Source organism: Bidens hawaiensis, unplaced genomic scaffold (assembly GCF_021521415.1).
Source record: "Bidens hawaiensis isolate Kalapana, Puna unplaced genomic scaffold, B.hawaiensis_p1.1 tig00057958_1, whole genome shotgun sequence".
In the NCBI taxonomy this organism is placed as follows: Eukaryota; Viridiplantae; Streptophyta; class Magnoliopsida; order Asterales; family Asteraceae; genus Bidens; species Bidens hawaiensis.
In genome coordinates this window covers 14,534-29,066 of record NW_027500464.1, presented here as the reverse complement: position 1 = coordinate 29,066, position 14,533 = coordinate 14,534, and positions in this window count along the sequence as shown.

The following is a 14,533-nucleotide window of genomic DNA, read 5'->3' as shown; positions in this document are numbered from 1 at the left end:
CTTCCTGTCCAATTTTGGAACGAGGCTGTGAATACTACTTGTTATATTCTTAATCGAGTTCTAACTGTTAAGATACTTCAAAAGACAAGTTTTGAGCTTTTGAACAAACGAAAACCTAACTTAAAGTACTTTGAACCATTTGGGTGTCCTTGTACGATGTTGAAAAGAGATGTGGGTAAATTTGAAGAAAAAGCCGTTGAGGGTTATTTCTTGGGTTACGCTTATGGTATTTAACTTTACTTCTGGTTGTGTGGAAGAATGGTACCATGTGGATTGTCAAATTTACACCACACCTCCTCAAGGAAAAGGTCCCGACTGGATGTTTGATTATAATGGTTTGTTCAACTCATTTACTACATCAATTGAGCAATCAGATGAAGACCTGGTTCGTGCATATTTTGAAGATCAATTGGTAATTATGAGGTTTTCAAGTTCTAATGATGTTGAAGCCCCAACTGTTGCTCCAACTATAGATCCACGTGATGATCCTCCAGTTTCTTCTGAAATGTTTATACTTCTTCTGATGATACTCCTAATGTTGTTGATGCAGTTGAAAGTGATGATTCATATCAGCTGGGAGAACATTACACCAATTTATTCGACAATGTTGTTGTTCATGAGAATCCCACTCTCAGGATTCAAAAATATCATCCAAAGGAAAACATCATTGGGGAACTTGATTTGGGAGTACAAACGCGTCATCAAGTTGCTTCTTCGAGTGAAAATAATGTATTGTGTGCTTATGTGGATTTACCTTCATCTGGAATCATAAATCTTGCCAAATACACTTGCTTTCTATCCCAACTTGAGCCGACGACCACTCGTAAGGCACTCGAAGATCTTTCTAGGGTAGAGGCAATGCAAGAGGAATTGAAACAGTTTAATAGACTGGGTGTGTGGGACCTTATTGATAAACCTGCTAGGGTCAAGAAGCCTATTACAACTAAGTGGGTATTTAAATGTAAAAAGGACGATCGTGGTGTGATCGTGAGAAACAAAGCATGAATAGTGGTGCAAGGTTTCCATCAGCAAGAGGGTTTAAACTACACTGAGGTATATGCTCCGGTTGCAAGATTAGAAGCTATACGAATCTTTCTGGCTTATGCGGCTTACAAGAATATAAAAGTCTATCAAATGGATGTGAAAAGTGCTTTTCTTAGTGGTAAATTTCACGAAAAAGTGCTTGTTTTACATCTTCTTGGTTTTGAAGATCCTGATTATCTGGACCGAGTTTACCGATTAAACAAAGCCCTGTATTGTATACATCAAGCCCCGAGAGCTTGGTATGGAATGCTTGCCACCATCTGACTGATAATGGTTTCAAGCGAGGGACTGTCGACTGCACTTTATTTTATAAGAATATTGGTGATGATCTTCTCCTCGTTCAGATATATGTCGACGACATTATCTTTGAGTGACACTCGTCAATTTCAGGTAAACTTCGTTAATCCAAACTCCGTCAATCAAACTTAAGATCACTTGACCTATAACGCACATCTCATTATATTTAAACTAGGTTTTTAAATGACGCTTGATAATTACTACATGTGTAGTCTTTCGGGATTGCACCGAAACGCAAACGAGTTGACACAAACTATTGGTGAATAAACAAAAAACATCCAAACAATAATTATTTGATAATTATGTGTTAGGCTTATGTGCTATTTGATAATATTGTATGGAACACTAACTCAAGATGCAAACAAGTTATTTTATGCTAGAAAAGTAATAAATAGAAGTTGAGGGGTCTTGGCGTAACATATTACTATTAATAATATTAAAAACCCTAACCCCTCCCTCTCTCCCTCTAACCCGATTGGCCTTATCCCCCCCCCCCTCTTGTGACGGCAGCCAACACCACCACCATATCACCTTCGTTTTGGCTTAGTTCTTCATAATCGGAGCATCCCGCACTTGTTTCTAAGCATCTCTCACCTTTCTCTTGCGTGTTTCTGCGTTTTTAAGGTATAAACATGAAACCCTAACTTTGTAAATCATGTATTAAGTGTTCTTATGCTTTGTATGGATTAGATGATGATTGATTTTGCTTTAGTTATTGATTTAGATAATCATATGTGATTTTGAACGGTGAAATATTGTTAGGTCATCGATTGTTTGTAAACCCTAGGGGGTTTACTACTGGCTTTATGGATAATTATGTTTATTGTATGTTTGGAGATATGTTGTATGCTTAGGATGCATGCTAGACAATTGTATGTGCTTGCTGAGTTTTGACAGCAGAGATAACTAAACTTGAACGAGGTGTAACTTGTTAAATATAAAACCAAACTGGATTAATTATGAGTCTAAAAGGTAGTGCTCTGAGTCTAGTTTTCAGAAAACCCAACCACGCCTGATTTGGAGGTGTTTTGGTTGCTCAAACGATTTAAATGTGATTAAAGGTCAAAACTGTTACTGGACAGATTGTAAGTTATGTTTAGACAACTGTAACTAAATGTTAATTTGGTAATTGGTTGATATTTTTAACACTACAGTGTACTAGATTGAGTTTAGTTTCTATAAAGTCCAAGTTTGTAATTTTTAGACGAGTAAAGGTTAACTTTTACAAAATTGAAGTACAAATCTGAATTGTGAGACCTGCTGATAGGCTGTATTGTAATTATCATATCTCATGAACTACAAGACCAAATGGGTTAGTTCTACTTCTGGAGGTTAACATGTTGAGTTAAGAACCTAACCCAATTGGTCTTGCATTAATTGGATTTTTCATTTAACGGGAATAACAAATAAAATTCTGTTGCGCATGATTTTGACTGCTGTGAGTTTACTGTAATGTTTTGATAATTGTAAGTAAACTATGTGGAATAAAAATACAATAAAAATAGTTCTGGAAACCTAACTCATGTATTCTTTTGTGAAGATTTTTGGTGAATTATTTGATACGTTGTGATCTATTGAATATAGTAATCTTTCAAGTACGATTCTGTCTTGATAAAACTAGCTGTTGAACTATGTGAAAATATATGAAACGTGCTTGTTGCTAGATAATTGCTATATTTTTGACTAAATTGCCCTTGTGGGGAATAATTGCTAGTAATGTACACTATTAATACTTGACACGTAAGTAGTTTTTCACACATGTAACGTATCACCAATGTGTTTGTTGAGACACACACAATCCACAAACGAAACACGAAACGTATCTTATGCAAAGGTGTTATGTGTCGAGTCTAGAGCTCGATAGTAGTTCCAACACTTAGAAAATCTCATTTGTTGTTTTAGAACGCTAGTGAGGATTTTCCGTGACGCGCATCACTTGGGTGACTTGTTTTTGAATTCTTCGCAAGCAGTGAGTTTCACGTTCCCCTTTTAACTCTTTTAAACGCTTTTCACGTAGGGGAGAATACATACTCCAAAACGCTTTAGATTTTGTTATTTAGTTATATATCACTTGTAAAGGCTAGGTGGCAAACGAAACAAAAAAAGTCCTTCATAACATCGAACCGTTTAGTATTGGATAATAGCGAGTCACTGTTGAGTAGTACTACTGGGTTTGAGAAACCCCACCCAACGCTAAACTCGACTGGAGGTCGAGTGGGTGTAATCTTGGCTAACACCCTACCATGGTCGGGATAGACCTGGTGGCAAGGCAAATGACAAACAGTTAGCTTCGGTGTCGAACACTTAGTAATACTTGCTTTATAGGCTAGCTACCTATAGATATATAATTGATTTAACACTCTCTGCTAACACAAAACGCAAAACGTAAACGCCAACGCTTTATTTTATATAAACTTGTGAACTCACCAACCCCGTGTTGACACTTTTAGTATGTTATTCTCAGGTAGGCAAGGCGGACGCGCGGTATAGGATCATGCATCATTGAACTCTATCGTTTTTGCAAACTTATTTTTAAACTGTTATTAATTGGGTTTTATGTCGTCCTGCGTGACGCAACACTTTGTTTATGATTTTACGTTTCCGCACTTATTACAATTAAACGTTTTCGTGGTTTGAAAACTTTACTTATGGTTTGATTGTAACTAATGATTCCGATCCTGTTAGTTCACACCCTCTGACGGTAAATCTCCGTTAGTGGATTTTGAGGGTGTGATAGATTGGTATCAGAGCCATTGGTTATAGCGAACTAGAAATTGCATGTATACTAGACTATAACCGCAACGACCCATTAGTTATAATTATACGCACTGCATATATATTTTGCTTAGTCTCTCGTTATCTTATCTCTTTACCTCATTCACTCATACGCGTGCATATACGACTTACCTGTAGGGATGTCGACGCCACCATCATCATCATCATCCGACTAGATGTCTCATGCTCATGGAAAGGAACCGCAGCTACCTACCTCATCGCCACCCCTAGTAGTCCTGGAACTAGAAGCCCCTGCACCGAAGAGGTATCGCCTGTCTGGAGGCATGTACGACGACGACGTTAGCTGGGATTGGTACCCGAGTCTGATCAGACGTATGGTTTATCGCGAACAAGTTCCCCCACTACCTCACCCGAGTCATCCTGCTTACCCCAACACCCTACCACCCATAACCAAACCTATGGAGCGTGTTCTCACAGCTGTTGTTTCCTGTTTAGAGCGTGACTTAGGTTTTATGCGCTCGGCGAGAGCGAACGTTTCCGGATTGATAAGAGATGGAACCGAGGCTAGGGAGGAAATTTCCCGCCTGACAGCGGCTATGAAGGAAATGCAGGATGCTAATAATCAGCAGATGAAGATTATGAGAAAAATGCACGCAGAGATGATCGACTTGCAAGAGCAACTTCTTGTGGCGAGAACCCGGACAGAGATAGCTCTAGAGCGTTGCGATGTCTTGCAGACGCAAATTGCTCAGAATGCAGCAGAACCTGAGGAAGAATCTAAGGAAGAACCCGAGGAAGATCTCGAGGCAGAACCCGAAGAGGAACCGGAGGAAGAACCGGCTGAGCCAGAGGCACACTTAGAGGTGTCCTCAGACGATGACATCTAAGGATGATAACCCTAGATGGAGGGGTTGTCTCCATCCAAACTATTATTTCATATGATTTTAAGGATTGGTTTGAAATACTTTGTAGCGAATACAATGGTTTTAATCATGAATTATTATTTGGATTATTATATGGTTGTGATGTGATGTTTGCTTCTTTTATTTTTCTTTCTTACCTATCTTATATTACATGTATGGTGTGTTGTATGTGAAACCGAGAATTCATGTCTGACATTGTGACACTCGTCAATTTCAGGTTAACTCCGTTAATCCAAACTCCGTCTCAATTCAAACTTAAGATCACACGAACTGTAACGCATATCTCATTACATTTAAACTAGGGTTTAAATGACGCATGACAATCACTACACAAGTAGTCTTTCGGAATTGCACAGAAACACACACGAGTCGACTCAAACCGTTGGTGAACAGATGATAAATATTATAAACAAGTACTTGGTATAATTACGTGTTAAGCTTATATGTGTACATTTGTTCTTGTATGTATAACATCATATTATGGATGTAATTGACTAGTTATGCTAGAATTAAACTAAACTAGAAGTTTAGGGTGCAATGTGTAACTTATAATATATTTAACTAATTATATAAACAACTTATAATCAAACCCTAACCCTTTCTCCCTCCGTCTCCTCTCACCCGACGGCAGCCCCCTCCCCCTTGCTCTTGATCGACCAAAGCCACAAGCACACACCACACACACATACAAGTGTTATTCAAGTTGTTTTGAAGATTCAAGATGCTAACTAGGTAATATAAACACCATATCTAATCCATTCTATCAAATAATTGCATGATTAAACCTGTAATCATAAACACTAAGTGCTAAATATGTTGTTTGTTGATGATTTTGGGTTACATGCATGATTGTTAGTTCATAGATTAATTGTTTATTGAGTTTTGATGAAAACTGATGCTTGACAGATTATTGAATTCGTGTTTGGACGACTGTAACTAGATATTAATGTTATGTTTTGTTATGATTGTTGATTCTACTGTATACTAGGTCGAATCTAGTTTCTGAAAAGCCGAGTTTGTAATTTTTGGACATATAAAAGTCGGTTTTTATTATTTTACAAAACTGTTGTGCAAGGCTGATTTGGGAGACCTGCTTGCAGGCTGTTTTGCAACTAAGATATCTCATGAACTACAAGACCAAATGGGTTGGTTCCACTTCTGGAAGTTAAATTGTTGAGATAAGAACCTAACCCAATTGGTCTTGCATTAATTGGATTTTTCATTTAACGGGAATAACAAATAACATTATGTTCCGCATGATTTTGACTGCTGTGAGTTTACTGTAATGTTTTGTCTTTGTGAGTAAACTATGTGGAATAAAAATATAATAAAAACAGTTCTGGAAACCTAACTCATGTGTGCTTTCGTGACGATTTTTGATGAATTAATTGATATGTTATGATCTGTTGAATAGAGTAATCTTTCAAGTAGAAATCTGTCTGGATGAAACTAGCTGCTGAGCTATATGAAAATACACGAAACGTGCTTGTTACTAGATAATTTCTATGTTTTGACTAAATTTCCCTTGTGGGGAATAATTGCTAGTAATGTACACTATTAATACTTGACACGTAAGTAGTTGTTCACACATGTAACATATCACCAATGTGTTTGTTGAGTCACACACAATTCACAAACGAAACACGAAACGTATCTCATGCATAGGTATCATGTGCCGAGTCTAGAGACTCAATAATAGTTCCAACACTTAGAAAATCTCCTTCTTGTTTTAGAACGCTAGTGAGGATTTTCTGTGACGCGCATCTCTTGGTTGACTTGTTTTTGAATTCTTCGCAAACAGTGAGTTTCACGTTCCCCTTTTACTCTTTTAAACGCTTTTACTTGGGGGAGAATACATACTCCAAAACGCTTTAGATTTTGTTATTTAGTTATATATCACTTGTAAAGGCTAAACTCGAACCGTTTAGTATTGGATAATAGCGAACCGTTTAGTATTGGATAAACGAAACAACAAAAGTCCTTCATAACATCGAACCGTTTAGTATTGGATAATAGCGAGTCACTGTTGAGTAGTACTACTGGGTTTGACAAACCCCACCCAACGCTAAACTCGACTGGAGGTCGAGTGGGTGTAATTTTGGCTAACACATTTTCCATGGTCTGGATAGACATGGTGGCAAGGCAATTGATAAACAGTCAGCTTCGGTGTCGAACACTTAGTAATACTTGTTTTATTGGCTAGCTACCTATAGATATATAATTGATTTGACATTATCTGGCAACGCAAAACGCAAACGCAAAACGCAAATGCAAATGCTTTATTTATATAAACTTGTGAACTCACCAACCCCATGTTGACACTTTTAGTATGTTATTCTCAGGTAGCCGAGGCGGGCGCGCGGTATAGGATCATGCATTACCTGAACTCTATCGTTTTTGCAAACTTGTTTTTAAACTGTTATCAATTGGGTTTTAAGTCGTCCTGCGTGACGCAACAATTGGTTTATGATTTTACGCTTCCGCACTTATTTAAACTTAAATGTTTTCGTGGTTTGAAAACTTTACTTATGGTTTGATTATAACTAATGATTCCGATCCTGTTAGTTCACACCCTCTGACGGTAAAACTCCGTTAGTGGATTTTGAGGGTGTGACAGACATTTTATGCTGTGATTCTAGGAAATGGCTGGAAGGAACTCTGGGCATGGTCGCGGTAACATCAACTTAACCGCAGCAGAACTCCAAACCATATTGAATGACCATGCGGCGGCAGCTCTAGCCGCACATGTTCAGAATTAAGCCCGGAGGTCCAGCTGGAACGTGTCCTTTCAAGAACTACCTGGATTGCAAGCCCAATTCGTTTAAGGGCACTGAGGGAGCCATAGGTTTCCTGCATTGGGCTGAGAAGGCCGAATCAGCTTTTGAGATGTGTAATTGTCCACCTGCCAGTATGGTCAAATTTGCTGCTGGAACACTGGAAGATTCTGCTCTCACTTGGTGGAACTGCAATGTGCAAATTCTCGGGTTGGAATTTCCGAACGCTATGAACTGGGAAGATTTCAAGAATATGATGCGGGAAGAGTATTGTCCTAGAGAGGAGATCGCGAAGTTGGAATATGAGTTTTGGTCGTTGAAAATGGTGGGTTCCGAGATTGAAGCTTACACCACCCGTTCTCATGAGCTAGCAGTGATGTGTCCACGGATGGTAGACCCGCCAAGTAAGAGGATCGAGATGTATATCGATGGGTTGGTACCACAAATTCAGGGTATGGTGACATCTTCTAAACCGGCTACAATTCAACAAGCGATACGGTTAGCTCACAAACTGACGGATCAGGCAGTGACACAAGGTGCTTTACCACCTAGAGGTTCAACCTCTAAAACCCGTGACAACCCGAGCACTGACAACAGCAACAACAACCTGAGTAATGGAAAGAGGAAATTTGACAACACCAGGTCCTCATCCTCGAACCTCCCACAGCAACAACACTACCGTAAGCCCGAACTCGTTCGGAACTTCAACAATCAGGGTCCCAACAATAACAACAACGGTGGCGGGCAGGGTTCGAGCGGCTATGCTGGGAAACACCCGAAATGCAACAAATGCAAGTATCACCATGCTGGGCCATGCGACCGTATCAAGTGTCTGAGATGCGGAAAAATGGGTCATCAGGCCTAGGAATGTAGGGGAGGCCTAGCGGCAAAGGGTGCTCCTAAACCACCTATGGCGACTAAAGGGTGTTTCGAGTGTGGTCAAGAGGGTCATTTCAAGAAGGATTGCCCCAAACTAAAGCAGAATGAGAACAATGGAGGCAGCAGTGGTGGCGGAAGCAGTGGTAAAGGAAGAGATTTCGTCATTGGGTCGGGCCAGGCCCGCAACGATCCGAATGTGGTTACTGGTAAGTTTCCTATGAACGACTGTTTTGCTTTTGTTTTGTTTGACACTGGAGCTGATAGGAGTTTTGTATCGAAAGCCTTTAGTAAACTCTTAGACTTAACTCCAACCCCGTCAGATGCTAAGTTCCCTGTCGAATTAGCTGACGGTAAGTCTGTAGAAATAACTCATGTACTTGCAAGATGTAAATTGAAACTGTCAGGTCATACTTTTGATATCAACCTCATACCTTTTACACTTGGTAGTTTCGATGTCGTTGTCGGCATGGACTGGCTATCCGAGAACCGAGCGGAGATTATATGTCACGACAAGATAGTCCACATCACTACCCCTTTCGGCGAGATCATTTCGATCCAGGGCGAGAAGAGCGGCATGAACACCAGCATCATCACCCTCATGAAGGCGTAGAAATATTTACGAAAGGGTCATCCAGCAATTTTAGCCCATATTGTCGACAAACCCGCAGAGGAGAAGCGAATCGAAGACATACCGATTGTGCGAGATTTTCCGGAAGTCTTCCCGGAGGATTTGCCTGAACTCCCTCCTATTCGACAAGTCGAGTTCCAAATCGAATTGACCCCCGGTGCAGCACCAATAGCACGAGCCCCGTATCGGCTCGCACCTGCAGAGCTTCAGGAGTTGTCCACTCAATTGCAAGATTTGTTGGATAAAGGTTTTATCTGACCTAGCTCATCACCATGGGGAGCCCCTGTCTTATTTGTTCGAAAGAAGGACGGGACTTTCCGCATGTGCATCGACTACCGAGAGCTGAACAAAGTGATGATCAAGAACCGTTATCCCTTACACCGAATTGATGATATGTTCGACCAGCTTCAAGGATCGAGTTGCTACTCGAATATCGACCTGAGATCTGGTTACCATCAATTAAGAGTGCTCGAAGAAGATATTTCAAAGACGGCTTTCAGAACTCGGTATGGTCACTACGAGTTTTCAGTTATGCCTTTTGGCTTAACCAACGCACCAGCCGTATTCATGGATCTCATGAACAGAGTATGAAAGGCGTACCTCGACAAGTTTGTGATTGTTTTTATTGATGATATCCTCGTCTATTCCAAGAACCAGACCGACCACGAAGAACACTTGAGGTTAATCCTGGAATTGCTGAAGAAGGAACAACTGTACGCTAAACTCTCGAAATGCGAATTTTGGCTTCGCGAGGTTCACTTCTTAGGACATGTGATCAATGAGAATGGTATCCATGTCGATCCCGGCAAGGTAGAGGCCATCAAAAACTGCGAAGCACCTAAGACTCCGACTGAGGTGCGACAATTCCTAGGACTGGCTGGCTACTACCGGCGTTTTATCGAGAGATTTTCAAAGATTGCTCAACCCCTCACCGCTTTGACTCACAAGGGTACTAAGTACAATTGGGGAGACGCACAAGAATCCGCTTTCTAACTGGTGAAAACCAAACTCTATAGCGCCCCTATCCCTGCCCTTTTCGAGGGAACAGAAAATTTTCAGGTACATTGTGACGCATCGATACAAGGTCTCGGTTGCGTGCTGATGCAACTCGAAAAAGTTATAGCCCATTCCCCTCGAAAACTACGGATTCACGAGAAGAACTACACGACCCATGACTTGGAGCTCGAAGCTGTGGTGTTTGATCTTATGATATGGAGGCATTACTTGTACGGTACCAAGTTTACCATTTACACCGACCACAAGAGTCTCCAACATATCTAGGATCAGAAGGAGCTGAACATGCGATAGCGTCGTTGGGTCAAGCTGCTTAAGGATTATGATTGTGCCATCAAGTACTACCCTGGCAAGGCCAATGTAGTGGCCGATGCTCTCAGCAGAAAAGAAACCGATAAACCTAGGCGAGTGCGAACATTACAACTCACGATTCACGCCAACTTACCCGATCAGATTCGCGAGGCGCAACTCGGAGCCTTGAAAGATGATAATCTCCCATCAGAACTCACGCGGGGCATGAACAAGAAACTTGAAACCAAATCGGACGGGGTCCGATATTTCGAAAACCGGATTTGGTTCTCTCGATACGGAGAGTTGAGAACTCTAGTGATGGACGAAGCACACAAGACCCGATATTTCATCCACCCTGGCTCAGATAAAATGTACCATGACCTAAAGGCACTTTACTGGTGGCCAAACATGAAAGCCGACATTGCCACCTACGTGAGCAAATGCTTGACTTGTGCAAGAGTCAAAATAGAATATCAGAAACCGTCTGGTCTGCTACAGCAACCGGAACTTCCAACATGGAAATGGGAACACATTTCAATGGATTTCATCACGGAATTACCCAAAATACCGACGGGATGCGATACTATCTAGGTGTTCATTGATCGGTTGACTAAGTCTGCACACTTCTTAGCAATCAAAAAATCGGACAAAATGGAAAGACTGACTCGCGTCTACATGAAAGAAGTAGTGTCTAGACACGGAGTGCCTGTCTTAATCATATCTGATCGAGATTCCCGTTTCACTTCGCACTTCTGGAAGTCACTACAGAGAGCACTAGGCACCCGCCTTGATATGAGCACCGCATACCATCCTCAGACGGATGGGCAAAGTGAGCGCACCATTCAGACCTTGTAGGACATGTTGCGTGCATGTGTGCTGGATTTCGGAAAAAGTTGGGAACCTCACTTGCCTTTGGTAGAGTTTTCGTAAAATAATAGTTACCACGCAAGCATTAAAGCAGCGCCGTTTGAAGCGTTGTACGGACGGAAGTGTCGATCACCTCTCTGCTGGGCAGAGGTGGGTGATAGCCAAATCACTGGTCCAGAACTAGTACTTGAAAGCTCCGAGAAGATTGTTGAAATCCGAAACCGCATGGCAGCAGCACGAGATCGCCAAAAGAGTTACGCCGACAAGCGCCGAAAACCCCTTGAATTTCAAGTGAACGACCAAGTGTTACTCAAAGTCTCACCTTGGAAAGGTGTGGTTCGCTTCGGGAAGCGAAACAAACTCAATCCACGATACGTTGGCCCTTACCGGATAACTGAGCTCATTGGTCCGGTAGCGTACCGACTGGATCTACTAACGGAACTCAGTGACGTACACAATGTATTCCATGTATCCAATTTGAAGAAATGCCTTTCCGTTGAAATCCAAACAGTCCCTTTGGACGAGTTGCAAGTTGATGAACAACTATGCTTCATTGAAGAACCAGTCGAAGTTTTGGATTGGGAAACCAAAACACTCAAGCATAGCAAAATTCCAATCGTTAAGGTTCGTTAGAACTCGAGACGTGGACCGGAGTTCACGTGGGAACACGAGGACCAAATGATGAAAAAGTATCCTCAACTTTTTGAAGGGTTGACCAAACACCGAAAACCGCGAAACCCGTCAAACCGTCAGAAATCACAAGAGGTATGAATTAAATTTCAGGACGAAATTTCTTTCTACTAGGGGATGATATGACAAACTTAAAATTTTTCTTGGTTTTTCAGACACCCATCGCGACTTGACACAAATTTTCGGGACGAAAATTCTTTCAACATGGGAATGACGTGACACTAGTCAATTTCAGGTTAACTCCGTTAATCCAAACTCCGTCAATTTAAACTTAAGATCACTTGACCTATAACGCACATCTAATTACATTTAAACTAGGGTTTTAAAAGACGCTTGACAATTACTACATGTGTAGTCTTTCGGGATTGCACCGAAACGCAAACGAGTTGACACAAACTATTGGTGAATAAACGAAAAACATCCAAACAATAATTATTTGATAATTATGTGTTAGGCTTATGTGCTATTTGATAATATTGTATGGAACACTAACTCAAGATGCAAACAAGTTATTTTATGCTAGAAAAGTAATAATTAGAAGTTGAGGGGTGTTGGTGTAACATATTATTATTAATAATATTAAAAACCCTAACCCCTCCCTCTCTCCCTCTAACCCGATCGGCCTCATCCCCCCCCCCCCCTCTTGCCACGACAGCCAACACCACCACCATATCACCTTCGTTTTGGCTTGGTTCTTCATAATCGGAGCATCCCGCACTTGTTTCTAAGCATCTCTCACCTTCCTCTTGCATGTTTCTGAGTTTTTAAGGTATAAACATGAAACCCTAACTTTGTAAATCATGTATTAAGTGTTCTTATGCTTTGTATGGATTAGATGATGATTGATTTTGCTTTAGTTATTGATTTAGATGATCATATGTGATTTTGAACGGTGAAAGATTGTTAGGTCATCGATTGTTTGTAAACCCTAGGGGGTTTACTACTGAATTTATGGATAATTATGTTTATTGCATGTTTGGAGATATGTTGTATGCTTAGGATGCATGCTAGACAATTGTATGTGCTTGCTGAGTTTTGACAGCAGAAATAACTAAACTTGAACGAGGTGTAACTTGTTAAATATAAAACCAAACTGGATTAATTATGAGTCTAAAAGGTAGTGCTCTGAGTCTAGTTTTCAGAAAACCCAACCACGCCTGATTTGGAGGTGTTTTGATTGCTCAAACGATTTAAATGTGATTAAAGGTCAAAACTGGTACTGGACAGATTGTAAGTTATGTTTAGACAACTGTAACTAAATGTTAATGTGGTAATTCGTCAAGATTGTTAACACTACAGTGTACTAGGTTGAGTCTAGTTTCTATAAAGTCCAAGTACAAATCTGAAATGTGAGACCTGCTGTTAGGCTGTTTTGTAATTATCATATCTCATGAACTACAAGACCAAATGGGTTGGTTCCACTTCTGGAGGTTAACATGTTGAGTTAAGAACCTAACCCAATTGGTCTTGCATTAATTGGATTTTTCATTTAACGGGAATAACAAATAAAATTCTGTTGCACGTGATTTTGACTGCTGTGAGTTTACTGTAATGTTTTGATCATTGTGAGTAAACTATGTGGAATAAAAATACAATAAAAATAGTTCTGGAAACCTAACTCATGTATGCTTTTTTGACGATTTTTGGTGAATTATTTGATGCGTTGTGATCTATTGAATATAGTAATCTTTCAAGTAGGATTTTGTCTTGATAAAACTAGCTGTTGAACTATGTGAAAATATATGAAACGTGCTTGTTGCTAGATAATTGCTATTTTTTTGACTAAATTGCCCTTGTGGGGAATAATTGCTAGTAATGTACACTATTAATACTTGACACGTAAGTAGTTGTTCACACATGTAACGTATCACCAATGTGTTTGTTGAGACACACACAATCCACAAATGAAACACGAAACATATCTTATGCATAGGTGTTATGTGCCGAGTCTAGAGACTCGACAGTAGTTCCAACACTTAGAAAATATCATTTGTTGTTTTAGAACGCTAGTGAGGATTTTCTGTGACGCGCGTCACTTGGGTGACTTGTTTTTGAATTCTTCGCAAACAGTGAGTTTCACGTTCCCCTTTTTACTCTTTTAAACGCTTTTCACTTGGGGGAGAATACATACTCCAAAACGCTTTAGATTTTGTTATTTAGTTATATATCACTTGTAAAGGCTAGGCGGCAAACGAAACAAAAAAAGTCCTTCATAATATCGAACCGTTTAGTATTGGATAATAGCGAGTCACTGTTGAGTAGTACTACTGGGTTTGACAAACCCCACCCAACGCTAAACTCGACTGGAGATCGAGTGGGTGTAATCTTGGCTAACACACTACCATGGTCGGGATAGACCTGGTGGCAAGGCAAATGATAAACAGTCAGCT